This window comes from Lynx canadensis, chromosome B1, assembly GCF_007474595.2.
Source record: "Lynx canadensis isolate LIC74 chromosome B1, mLynCan4.pri.v2, whole genome shotgun sequence".
Classification (NCBI taxonomy): Eukaryota; Metazoa; Chordata; class Mammalia; order Carnivora; family Felidae; genus Lynx; species Lynx canadensis.
The window spans coordinates 15,080,890-15,103,474 of record NC_044306.2 but is presented as its reverse complement, the minus strand read 5'-3'; the positions used below and the strand labels follow the sequence as shown (position 1 = coordinate 15,103,474).

Here is a 22,585-nt window from a genome sequence, read left to right as displayed (position 1 = left end):
ATAATACTTAACTGCATATCTGATAGGGTTGCTTTGGGGAACAGATGAGATACTGTGTATGAAAGAAGGTTGTATAAGTTACAGCAGTCTACAAATGTGTGAGGCATTAACTTTCAGAATTCCGTCATTATTATTAATGTGAAAAAGCCAGGAAATCAAGACTGTGGATTAAATACTGGCATTCTCCTACAGAATTTTCAGCAAAAAGGGATTTACTTCTCCTGAGAGTATAATATGGGTAATGGCAAGGAATTAAACACAGAATAGCTATTTTATGTAAAGCACCAAAGAATTTAACAGTGAAATATAATGTCAGTGAATTTTTTCCTGTCAGAAGAGAAGTTAGATGGTATCCATGGAGACCAAATGATATGGAAATAACAGTGATTGGACTGATGTCTTTCTCTCTCCCCCCAACCTTTCTCCCCGCCTCGCGCCCCCCCCCCCCCCCCACCCCCACATATGTTATAAATCTTCTCAGGCTCAGTATGCTTTGGTCTGAATTTTCTTCACCATTGCTTCACACTCTTTAAAAATTCATTATTTTTATTACAGGTATGCCCCTAGCTAATTTTAGCATTTTGCTGTAACACCTTTAATGGGAGCTGGTTAACTTTCATTCATTGAATGCTTACTGCGTACCCAACACTATGTATGGGAAAATAAATAAAATAGACAGTATATATATGTAAAAGTATATAAAGTAGGGGCACCTGGGTGGCTCAACTGGTTAAGCATCCAGGGTCATGATGTCACGGTTTGTGGACTCGAGCCCTGCACTGGGCTCTGTGCTGACAGCTCAGAGCCTGGAGCCTGCTTCATATGATGTGTCTCCCTCTCTCTCTGTTTCTCCCTCTTCTGCCCCCCCCCCAAAAATAAATATTAAAAAATTTTTAAGGTATATAAAGTAATACATAAAAATAATATAACTGCTAAGAAGTGTTAGTTACTATTACATATATTATTATACTATATATTTTATATAATAATATATAATAAAGTCATATATTATAAAATAAAATATATAATAAAAATATATAATAAAATTTTACTATAATAAAATCAGTTCTTTTCATCTGTATGGGATACCATATTCTTCTCACATAGGGTCGGAGGTCAGGGCTTTCTGCCCGTTTGCCCCCTATGTGCCCTACTTTTCTCCTGAGTGAGATCAATATTTGGTGCACAATGTCTGTCCAAGGTAGGGTTGAGGGTTGGCCCTCAAGGGGGTGGCTGGTAGGAATGAAAGTGAGGAAGTTTGGATAAATCTTGATTTTTTTTTTTTTTTAAAGATTGATAAATTATCCATAGGTTCCAGATTTAAACCTGAAGCCAATATTTTATATAAAATACCTAGGGAAAAACCCAAGCAGGAAATCCAGCCCTCAGGCACCAAGCTCTATATGCTCTATAATTTCTATATAATTTCTATTATAATTTCTATAATATAATGAATAAGATAATACAGTTTTCACTGGAGAGGACTCCGCGAGGCCCCTTGGGCAGCACCTTCGAGCATCCTTTTTAAATGATTTTCTCCCTCTGTCTATGAAATAAATCGTGTTTCCTTAGGAAGACTTGGATTTCTGTTTTTATTATTCAGAACTGTAGAAGACTTCTGGTCAGAACTCCTGACTGACTTGGGAGAAATAGCATCCAGTCTGGTTGATCTCATTTCAGCCCGAAGTAGAGAACCTTGACGTTTTAGACCCCAGACAGCCTTTTTTAAGACAAACTCCTGGCCCCTTAGGTTTTCTGAGTTCTGAAACTAGCACAGAACCTCTGCTGGTGTTCGGCGTTGATAAACAAAACTTGAGTCCAGCAAAAATGTCCCCGCTGCCTCCTGCCCTATGCAGGCCTCATTCTCCCCATTTTTATGAGAAACACGGCTTGTGCAATTCTTTCTGAGGAGGGATTCTGAGCATGTTTATCTCAAGGGCAAGGCTGATGTAGTTCAACGAGATATCTTCGTCTGGGATTTTGTGTGATGAAGTTCTGGCCAGTTTTCATTAAAGCAATATTTTTTGAGAGTTAACTACTTGCTGTATAATCTTCATAAATAATTTCTTTTCAGGCGTACTTAGCAATCTGTTGCTACGCTTGCACACTCAGTGTGATGGAAGGAAAGATGAGCTTCCAATTTCATTTGAGCTAATAAATGTCAGGTTTGTGCACGATCTAAAGAAATGTTTTATAGATAGAATACACTGTCCTGGCCCCATACTCTTAGAATCCTGCTGACTTTCCCATTTCATGAGATTGACATTTTTGAGTGAGAAGGGACTGCATACAGATGGCTTTTTTTTTTCCAGCAATATCTAACGTGTTATTTTTGAAGAGAGCTTTTTTTTTTTTTTCCTCCTTACCCTAGAATTACTGAACAGGGTGAGGAAAATTAACACTGGGGAGAACAGTGTCCCAGCACCTGGGTAGGGTGCAGTGGGTGCACGGATGGATGGGATGGGAGTGGGAGGGAATTGGAAGGTGATGGTTTTGGGGGGGGCGGTGAGGGGATGAAAAAGAGAATAGGTGTAGGGTGGAATCGTGCCTCCTGAATTCTCGTGTGGGAGAGAGAGAGAGAGAGAGAGAGAGAAGAAGGAATCAGGCAGGTGGATTTTCTGTCTGTCTGCACATATCACTGAAGGGGTTTTGGGGTGGCAAGGAGCAAGTTGGTAGTTCATGGATACTGACTCAAGGGTAAGTTGAAGTACTGGAGGACCGTCCACATCCGACTTTGGAATGAAGGCTTTTTATCCTGGGGAAGGTTAAGTCTGATGGGAGAACCGCTAGGGCATCAGGCGACTTCAGGCAAGCGCACAAGAGGTTGTGGACAGTTACCACTTGGGCGTGGTTGAAGCCACCTTGGAGGTCGTAGTGCTGGAGCCAGAGCACTTGGAGGCATTGACACCCCCACTCGAGACCTCAGACTCCATCGAAAATTGCCTTTGGAGACAACCATGGACCCCCGAGAGGAAGATACACGGTGATAAAAATTTTTAGACATGTTGTAATAGCTCTCTTAGCCCCATGCTGGTCTTCCTTGCTGCTGTTTTATTCTTGTCGGGTTGTAGGAGGTCATCGGGGATCAGGAAATCAGAACGGGCTACTTCGGTGTTTCCCAAAGGAATAACTGACCCACGTTAAGCCTGAGCTATGCGTGCCGAAGCTGGGTCCGGCAGGTCACTGATTTGGAAACTAAGCACTCTGTATTGCAATTGGGATTGGACACGGCAAGGAAGTTTCTGGAATTCTATCTGGTGTTACATGCTTGAAGCTTTAAAGATGTTAAACTCTCTGTTCCAGTAATGCCACTTCTAGGAACCTAGTCACGTGGAGAAACCAGAAATGGGACAAAGATTTATGTACAAGCATGTTTATTGAATTAGCTTTTGTCATAGTGAGAATTTGGAAACAACCTAAATACCCAACAGTGGGAATACATGTAAGTGAATTATGGCACATCCAGACAGTGAGTACAGATAGCTTGGAAAATTCATGTTTTTTGCATTTAATGATGGAAAAATGCTTGTGAGGAATGTTGAGTGGAGAAAAAGAGATACTGAATGGTGACTCTAATTCCATTAAAAAAATGTGTGTGTGTATTTGTATATACATCACTAAAGAAAAAAACTAGAAGAAAATATTTTGATGGTGGGATTGAGGGTGTTTGGCTTTTTTCCCCACTTGAAACACTTGTGTTTTGCAAATTAAGGTAACAGCACCATTGGCTTCTATAACCAGAAAAATATTCTCAAGACGACTCTGTAGTGTCCCCTCTGATGTCATCTCTGATAAATGTAAGATCAGGACACGACCGAGGGGGATGTTGTATGTGGACTTGGCCATTCTTGAGCTCTTTCTGCCTTGACGTTTGGAGCCAGGCTCTAGAATCTGGGCTCTCCCAGCCAGGGCTGAGAGATGCCCTTGTCTGGATTCAGCTCTTGTTACTTGAAGTCACTGAGATTGACAGCTCCTCGGTGAGGGTGGGGCCCGCTGTTTTGTCAAAAACCGGGGAGGGTCAGAGATGTTACCCCACTTCGCAGATATGTCTTTTCTGTATGTGAATGCTGCAGAAACAAGACACTGGGGTCGAAGAATTCTTTATCCATCTCTATGGCCAGGACAACAGCCAGAATGATGTTGCAGTGATAATCACCCATACCCAGAGCCTCCGGTGATGCTGGGAAAACAGGTGGAACGTGGGTGTGGGCTACACTCTGTAGGTGACATCAGAGCAACCATCCGTCTCCTCAGCCAAGGGAAAAACAGACGGGGGGCGGGGACCCAACAACAACCACCTTTGCTCCTTTGAGAGGGAATGGAAAGGATTCAGGGTTCTAATCCTAACCTTTTGGAATGTAAGGTTTTTTTTTCTCGAGGTGTTCTAAGATCTGGGTTTCATTCCTTTTGTAATGTCCTGGCACCCTGGGAACTTAACCCAGGGACCTAGTCTAGGCTGTATCCCTTTGGCCCTCTTGAGCAGATAAGGGTTAAATTGTCCTATTGGATCAGAGCAATTCATTTAGACGAATGGCTACAGATCCAATTTTCATGGCGTGTGAAAAATAAAGTGTTTCTAGGGGAAGTGGATGCGAACATTCCCTATCTTGGAGGGCACTTTTGGGGATGAGCTCTGGGTGTCGTATGTAAGAGGTGAATCACTGGGTTCTACTCCTGAAGCAAAGACCACACGGTATGTTAACTAACCTGAAAAAAAAAAATCCAAAAACATCCCCTATCTTTATATCCCATACATTCTCTATCTTTATATTGCATACATTCCTGTGTCCTGGGTGGCTAAAGTGTCTCACAGAAGCACTGAAGAATCCAGGGAAGTTTTATTTCCTCACACAACACCCTTTATTGGAGAACGACTTTTGCTATGACTCAGAGTGTGACTGAAGACTTTTCACAACGGCAGAATCCTCCAAATCCCTAATTTGTGTCTGAGAAAAAACTTAGTTCCGATCCCTTTGTAGCTACTGGAGATATTTTTGGATTGTTACAAATTTTGAATTGTTAACGGGTGCCACCATTACCACTTCAGAGGCAGAATACCAAAGCATAGCTTGAAAAAGAGAAAAGTATTGATTAGGACAACACTGTCCAATACAAATAACACATGAGCCACGTGCGTAATTTTTCATTTTCTAGTAGCCATGTCAGGAAAGTAAAAAGAAAGCGGTGAAATTAACTTCCGTAATATTTTATTTAGGTTAGGATGTCCAAAATATTACCATTTCAACATGGGGTTCATATGAAATTATTAATGAGGTCATTTGGTTTGTTGTTTTTGGTTTTGTTTTTTTTGCATACTGAATCTTCAAGATTCAGCGTGTCTTTCACAAACCTGTGTGGCACATCCGAATTTAGCCTGGTCACGTTTCAAGAGTGCAGTAGCCACGTGTGGCTGTCACGTTAGGTGGTGCAGGATTAGGAAATGAAGCAAGGTGTGAAGGGGGAAGTATGGGGAAAAGTTGTAATCCAAGGACTAAACCTAAGAAGACTGAGGGAGAGCAGATTCGAGTGGTCCTTTTGGTGATTTGGTCATTTGGTGATAACTGCTTGCAACTCCCTTCCCCCCCCCCCCCCCCACCACCCCGATCTCTTCAGCCTAAGGTAGTAAACCGCTCCAAGTTTCTTTAGAGGTCACCTGCCATATGTACCATTCCATGGCGATCAGTCACAAACACCTTGAATCTTTTCTAGCCTCTGGAACTGTTAAGAGAATAGTTGATTCCTTGGGTTTTTCCACTTATAACACCTACATGGCAAATTATTTGTGAGCTAGGGATCGTGTTATATTTCTTTGCATTCCCCACCAGTACTTGATACGCAGTAAGAACTAGATAAATATTTGTTGGTTTGATTTTCAGCCCTGAAGCAAAGGTTAGCTCACAAGGCTGAATTCCAGTTTGGAATGGGCGACATAGATCTGTCTACTTTGTGTTCAAAACCAAATGGCATATGTATTGAGCACATAAACGTTGAGATTTGTCACTTTGCATTAGGATTTGTCACTTTGTATTAGGTGTTCAACATTTTGAAGGTGAAAAACTGTGGTTTTTTTTCTTCCTTTGTACCCAGGACTTGACAAAAATCTTACCAGTCCCTTTCTTCTTTTTAAAAAATGTTTATTTATTTATTTGAAAAGAGGGCGTGCGTGCACGTGCACTAGCAGGGGAAGGGCAGAGAGAGGGAGAGAGAATCCCAAGCAGGCTTCCTGCTTTAAGCGTGGAGCCGGACACGGGGCCCAATCCCATGAATGATGAGATCACGACCTGAGTTGAAATCAAGAGTCGGACGCTTAACCGACTGAGCCACCCAGGCGCCCTGTCCCTTTCTTTGACATTGAAGTTCTGATGAGTATACTAACAGCTTTCTGTACATGTAAATAAGCTACGCTCACTGATAAACTGGAGATGCGTATTTGGGAGCTGCTACTTTCTTGGTGGGTTAGTCATTGACGATAACTTTATTATTAACAGACACTTAGCCATAATGTATATGCGGTGAAATTCTTTTGAAATCAAGTACAGTATTTTACAGTTGCCTTCATTTGTTCCCTTTGACTATCATTGTTGGTTTGAAGCAACAGACTTCTCCACAGAGCCAAGGCAATTTATTTTTACTGAAGCCTACCAAAGAACTGCTTAGGTAGCTTTTCTCTGCGAGATTAAATACGACCTTCACTGAATCATGTTAGCAGGGCCAGCAGCTAGAAAAATAAAGACTAAACCAAACCTTCAGCAAAGAAATTCCCAGCTGCTCAGTGGGTCCGAGCTTTTCTGATTGCTTTCTTCCAATGAAAACACTGTAGATTAGTTTTAAGTGAATTCTAGTAGGTTTGGGGATTTGCAACTGACAGAAGAACAGGAAAGTATAATCTCACTTTAAAATAGTAATCCTGAAGGTAAATCTTTATGGACTCTTTTTGGGGAATGTTGGGATTTTGTTCATATGGGAAAACTTAACTCAATGTGCATTGTTTAGCTGACCTTGAAAGTTAAGCTCCTCAGGATAGACTGGAGACAGAGAAGTCAGAAGGGAAGCTGTTGCCCCAGAAGGACACTGTGGACTTGTGGGGTGTCCTGGGTGTTCCCAGGGACCAACACCGACAGCATTGCCCTCCTTTCTTTCTTCCATTATAGGGTAAAAGTAGAAATGGGGCTCCTGCAAAGGAGGCCCCTGTAGGGAATGTAGATGAACTGCTATTTCCACTTTTGGGTGTGAGTTGTAAATAATTGGTCATACTGGTGATTCGAGAAGTCTGGATGAATTTTAAATAGTGTAGGAGAGGATTTGCCTCTCTTACAGGTGCTTTTCATACATTAGGTCTTAAAAACGTGTTTTTAAAAAAATTTTTTTAACGTTTATTTATTTTTGAAAAGAGAGAGACAGAGCATGAGCGGGGGAGGAGAGAGAAAGAGCGAGACACAGAATCTGAAGCAGGCTCCAGGCTCTGAGCTGTCAGCACAGAGCCCGACGTGGGGCTCGAACTCATGGAACGTGAGATCGTGACCTGAGCCAAAGTCGGACGCCCAACCGACTGAGCCACCCAGGCGCCCCCCCCCCCCTTTTTTTAAATTTCTTTAAAGTCAGGTTGCAATTTGGGTTGAGATGAGCTATTCCACCGGAGCAATGGACTATTTTGATCATTGAGTGACGTGTTTCACAGCTATTGACTCAGTGCTAACTCTGTGGAGAGGGAGGTGCAAAAAGGTAAAAAAGTAATGAGCTTGGATTTGAGGTAGCTAGGCAGAGGATATCGCCATGAGGATATAGCTGTAAGGATATAGCTAATTTTAACAGCTAGATAAAACACAGTCAAGCAGTCAGGCGTCTAAGACCCCAGTTCTGGAAGGTGCTCTTGGACATGTGTCTTGGACCTTCGAGAGTCCTCCATGGGCCATGTGGCGTCGGCTCAGATTGTAGGGGAAGCAACAGTGCTAATATGACAAAATTTTGGCCGGGCGTATCCATTTTATTTTCTAAAAGACAGATTCTTCTATCCTAGGCATAGAACAACATACTGCTTTGTCGTTACTGTCGTTTTTCCACGGTTCTTTCACATTTCGTTTGGCGTGTAGAATTCAACTGTTGTCTGGTGTCTTTTGTCATTCAGGAAAACCATGTGGGTAAGTCCTGATAGCTATCTCCGCCGTCTACTTCCTTTTCCCTCAAGGTAGACCCCGTAGCCAGCAGTGCTGCTAATAAATTTTACTGCTGTGCTCTCGCCCCGGAGGTCGGTGCTGGGAGAATCTAGCCCTTTCTTTGTACGTCCAGGAGAGGCTTTGTCCTCACTTGGTTTGAGGTATCCTCGCCATGAAGGGGAAGTTGGCCCTTACTAAAATTTGAAAATCCTCATTTTGCCTCTCTTGCTCTCTCATTCTTTGGGTGTGTGCATGTGTGTGTGTGTGCACACAGTTACACACATGCGCGCACGTGTGCATGTGGCCAGTCAATACTTCAAGTTGCCTGGAATCAAAGACTAACTGTCATGCATGATGGGACCAAAGGCAATAGTGGAGTAAGCAGTGAATTCACAAATGCCTGCCTTCTTATTTCTTTTTATTGTGGTAAAAGTTATGTACCGTTACAAACCTCTTTAAGCATATAATCCAGTGGCGTTAAGTGCGTTTACAGTGTTCGCAGGTGTCATCACTGTCCACCCAAGGACTTACTAATATCTCCAACAGAAACTCTGTGCCTATTTTTGTTTTTATTTTTTTTAATGTTTACTTAATTTTGAGAGAGACAGAGCAGGAGCAGGGGAGGGGCAGAGAGAGGGAGACACAGAATCTGAAGCAGGCTCCAGGCTGTGAGCTATTAGCACAGACCCTGATGCTGGGCTCGAACTCACGAATCGCGAGCTCATGACCTGAGCTGAAGTCAGATGCTTAACTACCTGAGCCATCCAGGCGCCCAGAAACTCTGTACTGAGTGAACAAGAACCCCGCTGCCCTCAGCCCCTGGCAACAACCATCGTACTTTCTATCTATGAATTTGATCACTCTAGCTACCTCATATACGTGGAATCCTACAATATTTGTCCTTTTGTGACTGTTTTTTTTTTTTTCCCCACTTAGAGTGCTTTCCAGGTTCATCTGTGTTGTAGCATGTGCCAGAACTTCATACCTTTTTAAGACTGAGTAATAGTCCCACATTTTGTTTTTCCGTCCATCTGTTGCCTGGATTGTTATTATTACCATTTAGCAGCAGTAATCATTCCTGTAAAAAGTATCAGGCCTGGTTCCTGCTTTCCATTCTTTCAATGCAGTGGATCATCTGGTAATTCCAGGTTTCAAAATTTTGACAAACCACCCAACTTGTCCACAGTGGCAATTCCATTTTACGCCCTTCTAGTAATGCATGAAGGTTCCAGTTTCTCCACATCCTGGCCAACATTTGTTATTTTCTGTTTTTCTTTCTTTCTTTCTTTCTTTCTTTCTTTCTTTCTTTCTTTCTTTCTTTCTTCTTTCTTTCTTTCTTTCTTTCTTTCTTTCTTTCTTTCTTTCTTTCTTTCTATAGCCCTCCTGATGGATGTGAAACAGTATCTCCTTGGGCTTCTGATTTGCATTTCCCTACTAGGTGGTGGTGTTGAGCATCTTTTCATGTGCTTCATTATTTGTAGATTTCCTTTGGAGAAATATCTGCTTAAATCCTTTGCCCATTTTTGAATCAGTTATTTGGTTTTTTTGTTGCTGAGTTGTAGGATTATGTCATTCTTTTTGTGGGTTCCCAAATGACATGCTAGATGGTCTTCAGAACTGATAATCATTCCCCCATCTTCATAGTGTGAGTACCATACGGCACAAAGTCATTTAAAAAATTTTGTCATGATGGCGTGCCTCAGTGGCTCTGTTGGGTTAAGCGTCCGACTTCAGCCAGGTCACGATCTTGCCCTTCGTGAGTTCGAGCCCCGCGTCAGGCTCTGGGCTGACAGCTCAGAGCCTGGAGCCTGCTTCGGATTCTGTGTCTCCCTCTCTCTCTGCCCCTCCCCTGCCTGCTCTCTGTCTCTCTCTCAAAAATAAATCAACATTAAAAGGAAGTTAAAAAATTTTTTTGCGATGTTGTAAAAGCAACATTGTTGATAAAGCACCTATTGAGGAATTAAATTATGTTGTAGGAAGTAAATTTGGGTGGATTGGTAAATAGGGAATCAGATAAAAGTACTTAATCTCATATAATACTAGAATTGGAAGTTTCCTTAGAGATTATAGTCTGCTCCATCGGTTTTTTAGCTGGAGAAATCAAGTGACCTGCCCAGGATCTGGTGGCCAGATGAAGTACTTGGTATGTTTTGTTGGACTCTATAGTAAAGAATTAACTTTTTTTGTGTGTTGTACTTTGAATTCTAAGATTTCTGGTTGGAGGAAGCACAGCAGTGCCTGAATATGGTAGTGAATTAATTGTCGTGGCTGCTCACAGGTTCATCACCATTGTGGTATGAGGATAAAAGTGAGTGAAAGTAGCCTGTCACGATCTGGCCGTTTGTGGGTTCGAGCCCCGCATCGGGCTGTGTGCGGACAGCCTGGAGCCTGCTTGGGATCCTCTGTCTCCCCCTCTCTCTGCCCCTCTCCCACTTGCTCTCTGTTTCTCTCTCGCCAAATAAATAAATAAACATGAAAATAAAATTGAGTAAAAGCAGCCTTAGAATAGCATTTGGAGCATGAGCATTTAAATATAATACATCCAATAATGGTTTACTACTACTACTTGTGTGGATGAAGACAAATTTATTGCTCTAATAACAGATCTGTAAAGGAAAATGAACACATTTGTGTATTTGTTGTGAATTATCGACCAAATGAGGAACCATTTATTTGTTCTTACGAGAGCTACAGTGGATGAGGAAATTCAGTGAAATACCACAACTGTACAATAGCAAATTTATTGTTGGGTTGCTTTTATGTTGTGCTCAAATTTTTCATCTCACCTGATCCTTGTGCAGAGTTGGTTTTCATTAAATCACACGACCTGGCAAGATAACATATGGATCATAACTAAGAGTGAATTGTAAAATAATTGGGAAGAAGATACATAATGTCTCTGACGTAAGGCAGAGGGGGGAAACTTATATTCCCTCTGGTGTGGGACCCAGGCTTTAAAAAAAAGTCCTCAAAATTAGCCTCAAGTACTAGGAAAACAAATATGATAATGACGAAATCAAGTTGAAGACCCCTTTCTGCAAGCACGTATTTTATTTTATTTTTAAAAAAAAATTAAAAAAAAAATTTTTTTTTTTAACATTTATTTATTTTTGAGACAGAGAGAGAGCATGAACGGGGGAGGGTCAGAGAGAGAGGGAGACACAGAATCTGAAGCAGGCTCCAGGCTCCGAGCTGTCAGCACCGAGCCCGATGCGGGGCTTGAACTCACGGACCGCGAGATCATGACCTGAGCTGAAGTCGGACGCTTAACCGACTGAGCCACCCAGGCGCCCCTGCAAGCACGTATTTTAAAGGAAACTCTCAGGAGATTTAATTCCTTCGGGAGACATTTTTGAACTGGGCTGCGGAGATGTAAAATTGACAATTTCGTGTTCTCAAAGAGCTTATCATTTACTTAGAGAGACAGGCGTGTAGATAACCATCTGTAGTGACAGAAAGAATGAAATGTGTGCTTCATAAAAGCATAGCAAGCCCAAGGCGCTGTGTCTTTGGCCAGCGAAACGGGGTGTGCTTCACTCCCTACTTCCCACCTGCCAGAAAGACGATGGCCGATGGCAGTGTCGACTGGTGGCCAAAGGGCGAGCGGGGCATCTTTGGTTGACAGAAGAGGAAGAGCAAAGGTGAGATGGGTTGAAAAGTCCTTCCGTTCTTGGCACATGGGGCGTGGTCTGATGTGGTGGGGTTAGATGGATCCTGGGAGTGACAGGGACAGTCTGGGCGGCCACAGCTACCTCAAGTTCTGTGCTCCCATGTTTCCCAGTAGAGAAAGGCTTTGTTTTGAGGACAGAGCAAGTTTTCGGGGGGGGGGGGGGTGGAAGGTGATTGAAAGGATTGGGAACATTTTCCCCTTACGTTTTGGAAAACGGTAGGTAATTACTGTGGCCCGGGGGTGGCAGGGCCGAGAGCCTGTCGCTTTTGACAGGAGATGTAAGGGGGCATGCATTGGTCATTCCTACGCACCGTGGGCCTTGCAGAAGGGGCCAGATTGTGTTTTTGATGATAACCAGGCCTATCTTTGGGGTGCTTTGATACGTTTCTAAGAGGAAGTAATGCACAGGCATGAAAATATTTTTTTGTACTCTCTTTTGTTTGTTTTGGTTTGGTTTATAAAGACAGGGAAGGGATTATGCACAGGTCCACAGTAGACCGTTGTCCTTAATATGGATGAGAGACCCAAGTTGGAGCACCGAGAGACTGGATGGTGAGGTGCCCCGAAACCATGCATGAGCACAGCGGAAGTTTTCAGGACGGGCGTCCTGTTGGCTCACGTGTGATGGGGATCTTGCTCTCCCCTGGGTGGTGAGACTGGCTTGTGGCTTAGGAGGCTCCTCCCTGTCCAGGTGTGAGGTATGCTCGTTCACGGTCTCTGAGTTACGCCCACGGAAGGCCATGGAAGGGCTGGGGCATGGATCGTTAGGGTCAAGCCCAAACTACGGGCACTTGGGAAGCCCAGAGGAAACTGGTGGTCTTGGCTGCACCTCGCTGAGACCCCTTCCCATCTGCATTCCCTCCGCACGGCTGAAGCCAAAATGGCAGCACCATCGGGTGTGGAGGCCACGTCAGCTTGGTTGACTGGCTGCACTGATAGCATGATGGAGATTTGCTGGGCTCTCCGCTTCATTGGAGGGATAAGGTTTGAAGATCTTATTCAAAGGCCTTAGATTTTTCTGGGTTATATTACAGATATCACATTCTGCATCTGTTATTCATGGCTGCCTTCTCGACTCTGATGATAAACTTTGGAGTACCGTCATGGGTTCCTCAGGGCTCAGCAAAATGACTCGCGTACACCCAGCACTCGATAAATATTGGTTGAATTAAATTGTAATGATTGACCTAGTTCTCCGTTTGTTATCTCCCATCCACCCACGGGCCCGTGTAGTACCTTAGAGCTAGCAGGGCTCGTGTGCTGTGTTGCCTAGGAAAGAACAGGACGGGACAGCAGGTGGAAAGCACACCAGCCATGTTCACGTGTGCCCAGGGGTGTATGGGGTGTTTCCCCTCATCGGTCAACAGGGACCCTTGTTAAGGTGCACGAACAAATGGCTCTCTGTTAATTAGCCAGTCTTGGACGGGCTTTCCGGCTGTGTCTCTCCCGCTTCTACCCTTTCCCTGTGGCACAGCCTCTCCCTGTTACCGGTTCAATCCTGCCACGTACACTTCCTCCCTCTTGCCTCTGTTGTTGTTCTTCCTCTTGTCTGGAATGTTCTTCCTTTCTTTTCACCTGAGGATCTCTGATCTCTCCAAGCCCAGTTCAGATGGCCCCTCTTCTTTGAAGTCTCCCAGAGTTAGCTCTTCTGGGTTTTTCCCAGTAAAACACCCCCGGAATGCCCTCCACAAAAAAGTCACCTTTATAAAACTCAGGGGCACATTCTTGTGAAGCTAATGAGATGGCGTTGAGGGTGGGGGAGTCTGTTGCAGAGAGCGAACCAGGAGCCGGTGGTGTTGAATGCTGCTGTTGAGTTGTCATGGGATGGAAGACATCCTGAAGTGCCCCGTCGAAAGTTCCACCGTCATCAGTTTGTTTCCCTAGAGTCACCTTCAGGACGAGATGCCTCATTTTGGAGTTGGTTGCTTATGTGCCTGAGTCCATCACTGCTGTGTCAACTCTGAGGATGGAGATCATGCCCTCATCACCTTTGTATCACCCCCCGTCCAAGCTGGTCATTGCGCTTGGCACATAGGGCTTTTTAGAGTACCTGGCTTGGTAAGATTTTTTTTTTAATGTTTATTTATTTTTTTGAAGAGAGAGAGAGAGAGAGAGAGAGAGAGAGAGAGAGACAGAGAGACAGAGCAGGGAGGGGCAGAGAGAGAGGGAGACAGAGAATCCCAAGCAGGGTTCCCACTGTCAGCACAGAGCCCGATGCAGGGCTTGAACCCACGAACCGTGAGATAATCACCTGAGCTGGATCCAAGAGTCAGCTGCTTACCTGGCTGAGCCACCCAGGTGCCCCTAAATGTTATTTACTTTTTGAGAGAGAGGGACAGTGAGAGCAGGGAAGGGACAGAGAGAGACAGGGAGACAAGAGGATCCGCAGTGGGCTTTGCATTGACAGCAGAGAGTCCGACGTGGGGCTTAAATTCATGATGTGAGCTGAAGTCGGACGCTCAACTGACTGAGCCACCCAGGTGCTCCAATAAAATTATTTTATTAAAAAAATTTTTTTTTACATTTATTTATTTTTGAGAGACAGCATGAGACAAAGTGAGAGTGGGGGAGAGGCAGAGAGAGGGAGACGCAACCTGAAGTAGGCTCTGAGCCGTCAGCACGGAGCCCGATGCGGGGCTCGAACCCATAGACCGTGAGATCATGACCGGAGCCGAAGTCGGACGCTCAACCGACTCAGCCACCCAGGCGCCCCAGGATTTTTTAAATGAAAAGTTGAGTAAATATATTTCAAAAGTTTGTTAACATACTGAGCTCGATTTATCTGGAAAATGTCACGAACGTAGCAAAATTATTCTTCTTTATGTCGCATGCTTTTCGCAGTCAGTTTTCCCCCTACTTACTTACCACTTATTCATAGTAAGTTTTTTCCATCACATCACATAGTTCATATCATCTGTTTTTTCCTCCCCAATCCATGCCAACCGTGGGTTCTCCGGGAGGGATTTTTCCACTTTCTTATCCCTGGTTTGCAACCTTCTCGCGAGCTTCCCTGGTATAATCTGGAATTGGCCCCTGAACTCAGAGGGCAGAGACAGATGAGGGAGGAGGTAGGTGGCAGTTTTAATAAGCAAAGGGCACTTCCTGTGAGGCTTGTCTTGGCTGCAGCAAGATGATTAGATCCCTGCACCTGCCCGCCAGACCTTCGAAGTTTACATAGAGGCCTTAACTGGGTTCAGTCAGTATACCATGCAGGTGTTCTCACCATGACATCACCATCTCAAGGCTGTGTCCTTGGAGGAGCTTCTGGGAGCAGGAAAGGCAAGCAGAAGCCACATTCCAAGGACAGAGGAGGGGGCGAGGAGCCTCCTATTGGTGAGGTCCCGCTCACAGGTCAGCTGGCGGTCTCGTCTTTTCCATGACCTTCCCCAACACCGATCAATAAATAATTACTAATTACTGCATATCGTTATTTGCAAGGCACTGTGCTTGATACTTGTGAAGGTTTAAAGATGAATAAGATGAGATTCCTGCTCACAAGGACTTTATACAGGGATATGCCTGTTTTCAAGTTCGTGAAGCTGTGAGCTTTGGGAGGAGGCGGTGGGATATGAAGCCTGAAAGGTAGGACAGGCTGAGTTATGGCCCAGATTTTATTCCGTGGGCCTCATGGAGCCGCTGAAGGATTTTGTGCCAGGGGAGACAATGGTTCGGAAGATTAATCTGGCCGCCACTGTGCACGGTGGGGACCGTGCTAGTATCCCGGAAGATGGACCCTGGGTACTCCCCCGCTCCTTTGTGAGAGAATCTGTCTTTGTCCACTCTACTGGATGGAGGCCTGGCTCCATGTTTGAAATTTTGCGGGGGGACGTCTTAGAGGAGGCCAAAGCAGTCATCCCGTCTTCCTCCTCATCTAGCTCTTGCTCAGAGATGTCGCCACGTCGCCTTTAAGATCTCTATTTATAGATGAGGAACCCGAGATCTGGAGAAGTTAACAGGTTGTGAGTGGTGAGGTTCGGATCCACATGTGCTCGGCACCAAACCTAAGCTGCGGAGCTCATCCTGCTTCAGCAAGGAGAGGGAAGGCAACCAGTATGGCCCTGGGAGGGGTTGGCAGGAGGAGGGAATGGTGACCACACAGTGGGCACCAGATTCAGCTTCCGGTTCGATCCGGAACTTGTCCAGGAAGTGTTGTTTAGAAATATTTGAAGACCGTTCTGCAGCTGGTGGAGACATATTTGTTCTTGGCTCAGGGGTATTTCTGTACTTAGACTGGGTAGCAGTTTTGGCTCGACGCTAATGGAATTCATTGGCCATCAGGATACCTTATCGATGGAAGCAAACTCATGAATGCTCCAGTGCCGGAGTTGGTTATGTGTTAGGTCTCCACCTGATTTGAACATAAAGAGCTGAATTGAATGGCTCTGTAATAATGATGATAATAGCAGATCGTCATCATCATCCCCATAGTAATACCTTTGTTGAGAGCTTACTGGCTGAGGGGACAACTCAAAGAAGATCTTCAAAGGAAAAGTGGCAGCAGGAAGGAGACTGTCCAGGCACAGCCTGTGGATGTAGACCGAGGGAGGGAAGTATTTATTCTCAGCCAGGGGGAAAGATAGACAGTGCCCTTCAAAGTCAGCCGTTTGCAGAGCAAATCATTTCCAGGCAACTGTTTTTGGGGAAGGCGTTGATTTTCATCACAGTCTGCCAGTAATGGATTTGAAATCAGATGGCAGCAAACAGTTGTGTCATTTTATGCAGATAGGTTTTCTTAGAAGGTTCCAGTAGGCTGGTCCTTCTGAAAATCCCTGTTAACTTGCCTTTTCAGAGCTAAGCACCGAAAGCACGGCCCTCTCTTCCTTCCTCCCGCCCCTTTCCCTTTGTCTTTGCTGTATCCACAGTGTGTCAAAACACACCCATTGTTGGTCTGCTGAGTGAAGAGGACTTGAGTGGTAACAGCCATTCAGGGAGGGGCGCCTGGGTGGCTCTGTCAGGTTGAGCATGTGACTCTTTATGTTGGCTTGGGTCATGATTCCAGAGTCCTGGGATTCTGTCCTTCGAGTCCGGGCTCTGTGTGTCACCAGCACAGAGCCCGCTTGGGATTCTCTCTCTCTCTCTCTCTCTCTCTCTCTCTCTCTCTCTCTCTCTCTCCCCTCTCTCTGCCCCTCCCCTCCCCTCCCCTCCCCCTCAAAATAAATAAATAAACTTAAAAAAAAAAAAAAGAAAAAACAATTCAGGGAATTCAGGTCCTGCCTGACTCCCTGCCCTGCTCCTTCTCCCCGAGCTAGTGTGTGTGTCTCATTTACCCACTTTGTTGTTCACACTTTTCTCACGTGCACTGTCTTATTAAATGTCTCTCCTACATTCCTGGCGTCCCTTGAGGACTACGCGATGCCTTTTTTGGGCTGGCCTAAATGGGTGGCTTCACGGCCACCAACGTATCCATGGAAAGAGAGGCAGTCTTAAGCGAGCTCTTAAGTCCCGAAAGGAGATGCTGTGCCTTTCCGAGTGTTACTCCTGTTCTGCAAAGGCAGTGCTCAGAGGACATGCTGATTAAGGGAAAATTAGGGTCGCTTGTTTTCCTGTTTTCCATATGGAAAGAAGGTTTGAACATGCAGTACGAGCCGGAGTCCATATGCTTTGAAATCTGTCCATGATTCTCGCTTTGCTGAATTGCAGAATTGGATGCCATCTAGGTACTGGCGTCCGGAACACGACCAGTAGTCACAGCGTGATTTCTGCCCTTTTAGGTCCGTATCACCTTCTATGAGTTCTTCTGGAAAATACTCAAAAAAGGTGATGGATTTAAAACTGTTCTTAGATTTTCATAATTCAGATGTATCTGGGAAATAATTTATCTGCACACAGCCTTTTTTTTTTTTTACAAGAAAGAATATTATCTTTGTATTTGCAACAGATTTCATGATTATTACAGTTTTTTTTTTTTTTTTTTTAAGACTACACATCTCACACATGATTGTTTAAATTGCTTGGGAAACATTCCTAGAAGCGACGTGGCTGGGTCAAAGGATGCCACTTAAAATTTTTGATACCTATAGCCAAGCTGCTGTCTGGAAATTTTATACCTTTTTATACCATAACCCATGTGAGCTATAAAGAGTTATTCTAGATGTTTTACGTGTTTCTTCACCTACTCCTTGCAAAGGAGAGAACAGATAGGGTCAGCTACCTGTCCGTCACGCAGCTATTGAATGATTGAGCTAGGATTTGGAACCCAGCATCTCAGCCAGACTCCACATTGCACACTGTTGCCTTTTGTGCTCTGTTACTTCCACAGCAGCCGGTGTGAGAAAATTAACAACGTGATGCTGTGATGAGCCCCTTCCTTCGATGAATCCCTAGGTATGGATATAATCTCTTGAACCCTCGTTCTTGATGCATTAGAAAGGATAGGTGCAGAATGATTTCCCTGAACCAAAACCTTTGGTCTGTACATTCTTTTTATTTTTTAAGTTTACTTATTTATTTTGAGAGAAAGCAAGCATGGTAGGGACGAGAGAGAGAGAGAGAGAGAGAGAGAAAGAGAGAGAGAGGAGAGAGGGAATCCCAAGTAGGCTCCGCACTGTCAGTGCAGAGCCCGGTGTGGGGCTCCAACTCTCCAACTCTGAGGTTGTGACCTGAGCCAAAACCAAGAGTTGGACGCTTAACCGACTGAGTCACCCAGGTGCCTAATGGTCTGTACGTTCCTAAGGAAACTGTATAGTTCAGTGGCCACTTTCCTCAGTTCTCCCCTGCCTCATTCTGCAGGCTAAAAAAGGCTGGAGGCGGGATTAAACCTCCTACCCTTGTAACCTCATTGTCCCCTTGCCTCCTGCCATCATGAGGTTGCCAACATCACCAGAGGGACGGGGTCGGATGGAGGCGAAGGTTTTACAAAGTTCGGTCTTAGGGACTCCAGGTTTAAAACCCATGTTTATCTTTGCTGGTGGACCTGGTGGGATAGATCACACCCCCTCCCCCCAAAGTGTTGTCATCATTGCAGCCCTGGGGTCATACAGGGTCAGAAGACTTCCTCATTTAGAAAAAGCCCCAGACAGCTCACTTATCTTGTTCCATCCTTGCTTGTGGGTGATTTGTATTCTTCATTGCACCTCCCTCAGAGCAAAGAGCAAATGAAACAGAAAGTGTTGGGAAATGCGACAACTGTGGCTGTGTGCTTCCTTTCTGATCTGCAGCCCCCAGGGTGACTTTAACGCTCACGTTCCCGAAATGTTCCTGACTTGTGGAAGCAGCTGTCAGAACCAGCGCGGTATCCAAGTGAAGCTTGGACACCAGCTTTCTAGCATTTATGTCTGAGGGCCCAAAGGGCACGCATAGATGAGCACTGTCCACTCAAGGTTGAAGCCTACTTGTGGACACTCGGTTCTCATTATAGTGGAGCTGTGATGGGGAATCAGCTCGGGCCAGGGCGAAGCCATAGCTTCTTCTTCCTCAAATGGTAATGATTAGAGTGCTTACCTCATAGGGTTACTGTGAGAGTTAATGAGATCATGTGTATAAAGCATAGACTTTAATAGCAGGTGCATCACGGGTGCTCTATGGATATCCCTACCACCATCGTGATCTGAAAAATCAGAAGAGTGGTTTTTTTTGGAGGCCAAAAAAATGCCTCCAAAAATGCATATATTTATGCACAATTCAAGTCAGTAAATGTAAACACTGATATAAGTGCTTTGGCCCTTATGGGGGGAAGGTCTCTGGGAGGTCTTCACCTTGACCGTTGTTAGCCTTAGTGTGTTTGCTTTCTTCACATGTGCCCACGGATCTGTGAACTGAATTTCTGCCCACATTCCACAGACCCCGAGCAACCCAGTGTGTATTGTACTTCTCACATTGCAATGATATCTGTGCTTTCATTCAAAATGGTTTTAAGTGATTTTTAAAAATGGTGCAGGTAAACTTTCCAGACAATTCTTTGAGTCAGTTTGCATTTGTGCCACTGTAGGTATTTAGTCCTTGTGTTTCCCAAGATGGTGGCCACAGAGCAGTAGGGCTTCTGTGAAATGGGAGAATGGTTCGTGTACCCACTCATACTCCACTCAAAACGAAACAAATAAATAAATAAACAAAAACAAAATAAATAAACTTGCTCTAACTTGGTACTCATAAAATTATTTTTGGTAATAAATTTAATTGTGGAAATGAAATGTTTAAAATGCTATAGGAGAAGGAACAATGTCATTACTATTGTCATTGTAAAGGAACCCTAGGGAGGATGTTTGAAAGAAATTAAAAAAAAAAATTTTTTTAACGTTTTATTTATTTTTGAGACAGAGACAGAGCATGAACGGGGGAGGGGCAGAGAGAGAGGAAGACACAGAATCGGAAGCAGGCTCCAGGCTCTGAGCCATCAGCCCAGAGCCCGACGTGGGGCTCGAACTCACGGCCCATGAGATCGTGACCTGAGCTGAAGTCGGACGCTTAACCGACTGAGCCACCCAGGTGCCCAAAAGAAATTTTTAAAAAATGTTTATTTATTTATTTTGAGAGAGAGAGAGAGAGAGAGAGCAAGTGTGGGACAGGTAGAGAAAGGGGAGACAGAGAATCTGAAGCTCCACACTGTCAGCACAGAGCCTGACGCGGGGCCTGAACTCTGGAACCGTGAGATCAGGATCTGAGCTGACGTCAGATGCTGAACCAACTGAGCCACCCAGGCACCCCTGAGAGAAATTTGAATCTCTATTTAAGGCTTTTCTTATTTTATAAATAAATATTTTATACATTAGATCGGAAAAGGAGAAACATATCCATATTGCTAGGTAGATGTAGCATAAAGGCAATAATAATTTTTAAGTGGTTACTTAAGATTTCAAATGTTATAAAAATATCCTACTTTCATGCAAAGGAAGTTTGCATTAAACTTTTCGATTTCAGGACAAAAATATGCTATTATTCACTAATTTAAGTAGAGTGTGTGCCAGATTAATTTATAACGTAAGTACAGCTTAAGGAAGAAGATGCTGATTTCCTTGTGTGACGTGGGAACGCTAATATATTCCAAGGATAGAAATAACTTGAAATTAATTACAGAGCCCGCATCCCTTATTTGCAATCCCAAAAACCCTGAAAACTGAAAGTTTTTGTCATGACTCATTTGGCAGGATGGTCTGCCCTGAATTGGCACAGAGCTATTCGTAGCTTTCACTAATCCCAATCAGTGTGAATGTTCACGTTTTACTGCAGAATATTACTGTGCGGATTAAGGGGTTCTCTAGATATTGCTGGGGGTGTTCTTGTTCTATAGGGTATATGCACCATATTTCTGATATCCCCATACTGCTGAGTTCTGAAACCTATCTGGTCTAAGGATTTTGAATAAAAGAGCAGCTATCTCCTATAAGCGGAACAGCCCCGCATCCTGGTTTTCCTAGGGGCAGTTCCTCTTTACATCTGGTTAGAGGCAAGGTATGACTATTTATAAGGCCCCATTTACACTTCGAAGCGTTCCATTTTGGGGGCACCTGGGTAGCTCAGTTGGTTAAGCATCCCACTCCTGGTTTCAGCTCAGGTCATGATCTCATGGTTTGTGAGTCCAAGCCCCGCGTCAGGCTCTGCATGATGGGTGTGGTGCCTGCTTGGGACTTCCCCCTCTCTCTCTGCCCCTCCCTTGCTAGCGCCTTCTCTCAAAATAAATAGAACTTAAAAAAAAAAGAAGAGAGAGAGAATTGTTCCATTTTGGACAATCCATGATTTGGTCGCCATCCTGACCGTCTGTGAGTTCTTGGTAATGAGCAGTTTGGTGCTGATGGACGTCAGTAAGTTTCCAGTGAGTTCTCCTGTATACGGCTTTAAAATAAACGAGGTTCTAGGTTATATCTAGACCACCCTAAGGTGACTTGAAACATTGTTGATAAGAAATCAAAAAGGTATTTTATTTTAAAGGTATTTATTTATTTTATTATTATTATTTTTTTAATTTCTTTTTTTAACATTTATTTATTTTTGAGACAGAGAGAGACAGAGCATGAACAGGGGAGGGGCAGAGAGAAAGGGAGACACAGAATCTGAAACAGGCTCCAGGCTCTGAGCTGTCAGCACAGAGCCCGACGCGGGGCTCGAACTCACGGACCGTGAGATCATGACCCGAGCCGAAGTCGGACGCTTAACCGACCAAGCCACCCAGGCGCCCCAAAGGTATTTATTTTAAAAAGGTCTATCTTACAGCTTTCTTAGATGCGATTCCCCACAGCCTTTATATGCATCTTTTTATGATGGCAAATCATTGTTTCCTGGTCGTAATTGCTTGTGTACAGCCTTCTTTTACTAGTTCGCGAGTGCCTCTCTGTTCCCCCTTTCATCATCGCTGATGCCCAGCATCTGCAGTATATTGGTGGTTTCTTTATCGAGCCTCGGCCTTTGCCATACCCTAGGACCTGGGTACAGAGTGGTGAGCGGGCAGATAGGGTCTCGGGCCTCGTGGAGATTCTCGTCAAGTCGGGCAGACAGATTCGGGGGCCTGGCCTGACCTTCAGAGACTTAGGGAGGCTTGTTGAGGAAGTGGTCTCGGAGCTAAGACGGGACGCGTGTGAGGTTACTCAGTGAAAGGGGACGGTCTTGCTCTTGAGACCGGGAAGGAGGCCCGGGGGACAGACCCGCCACTGGAGGTGCTGGGAGTAAGGACAATGGAGGGAGATGACACCAGAGCCGGGCCTGTGGAACAAGGGGCTCTGAACGGATCGTATCTGTGCTTTTACAGGGGTGTTCTGGCTGCAGGGTAGCTACCAGATTGGGGTTGGAGGGCGGGGCCGAGCTCACAGAGCTGCTCGGTCCTGACTGTGCT

General features: G+C 44.6%; 1 protein-coding gene across 4 annotated transcripts in view; it reads left to right on the top strand.

Annotated features, from left to right (window-relative positions):
• The window catches only part of IRF2 (interferon regulatory factor 2), an 88,226-nt gene that overhangs the window by 3,426 nt on the left and 62,215 nt on the right, over positions 1-22,585 (top strand). Inside the window, exon 1 of one of the 4 annotated variants that reach the window (XM_030312108.1) lies at positions 21,916-21,939. The exons of the other annotated variants lie outside the window; for them this stretch is intronic. The gene's annotated coding sequence lies outside the window, so the exon portion shown is untranslated. Of the gene's footprint in view, positions 1-21,915; positions 21,940-22,585 lie in introns of those variants that run through there. 4 annotated transcript variants of the gene reach the window in all.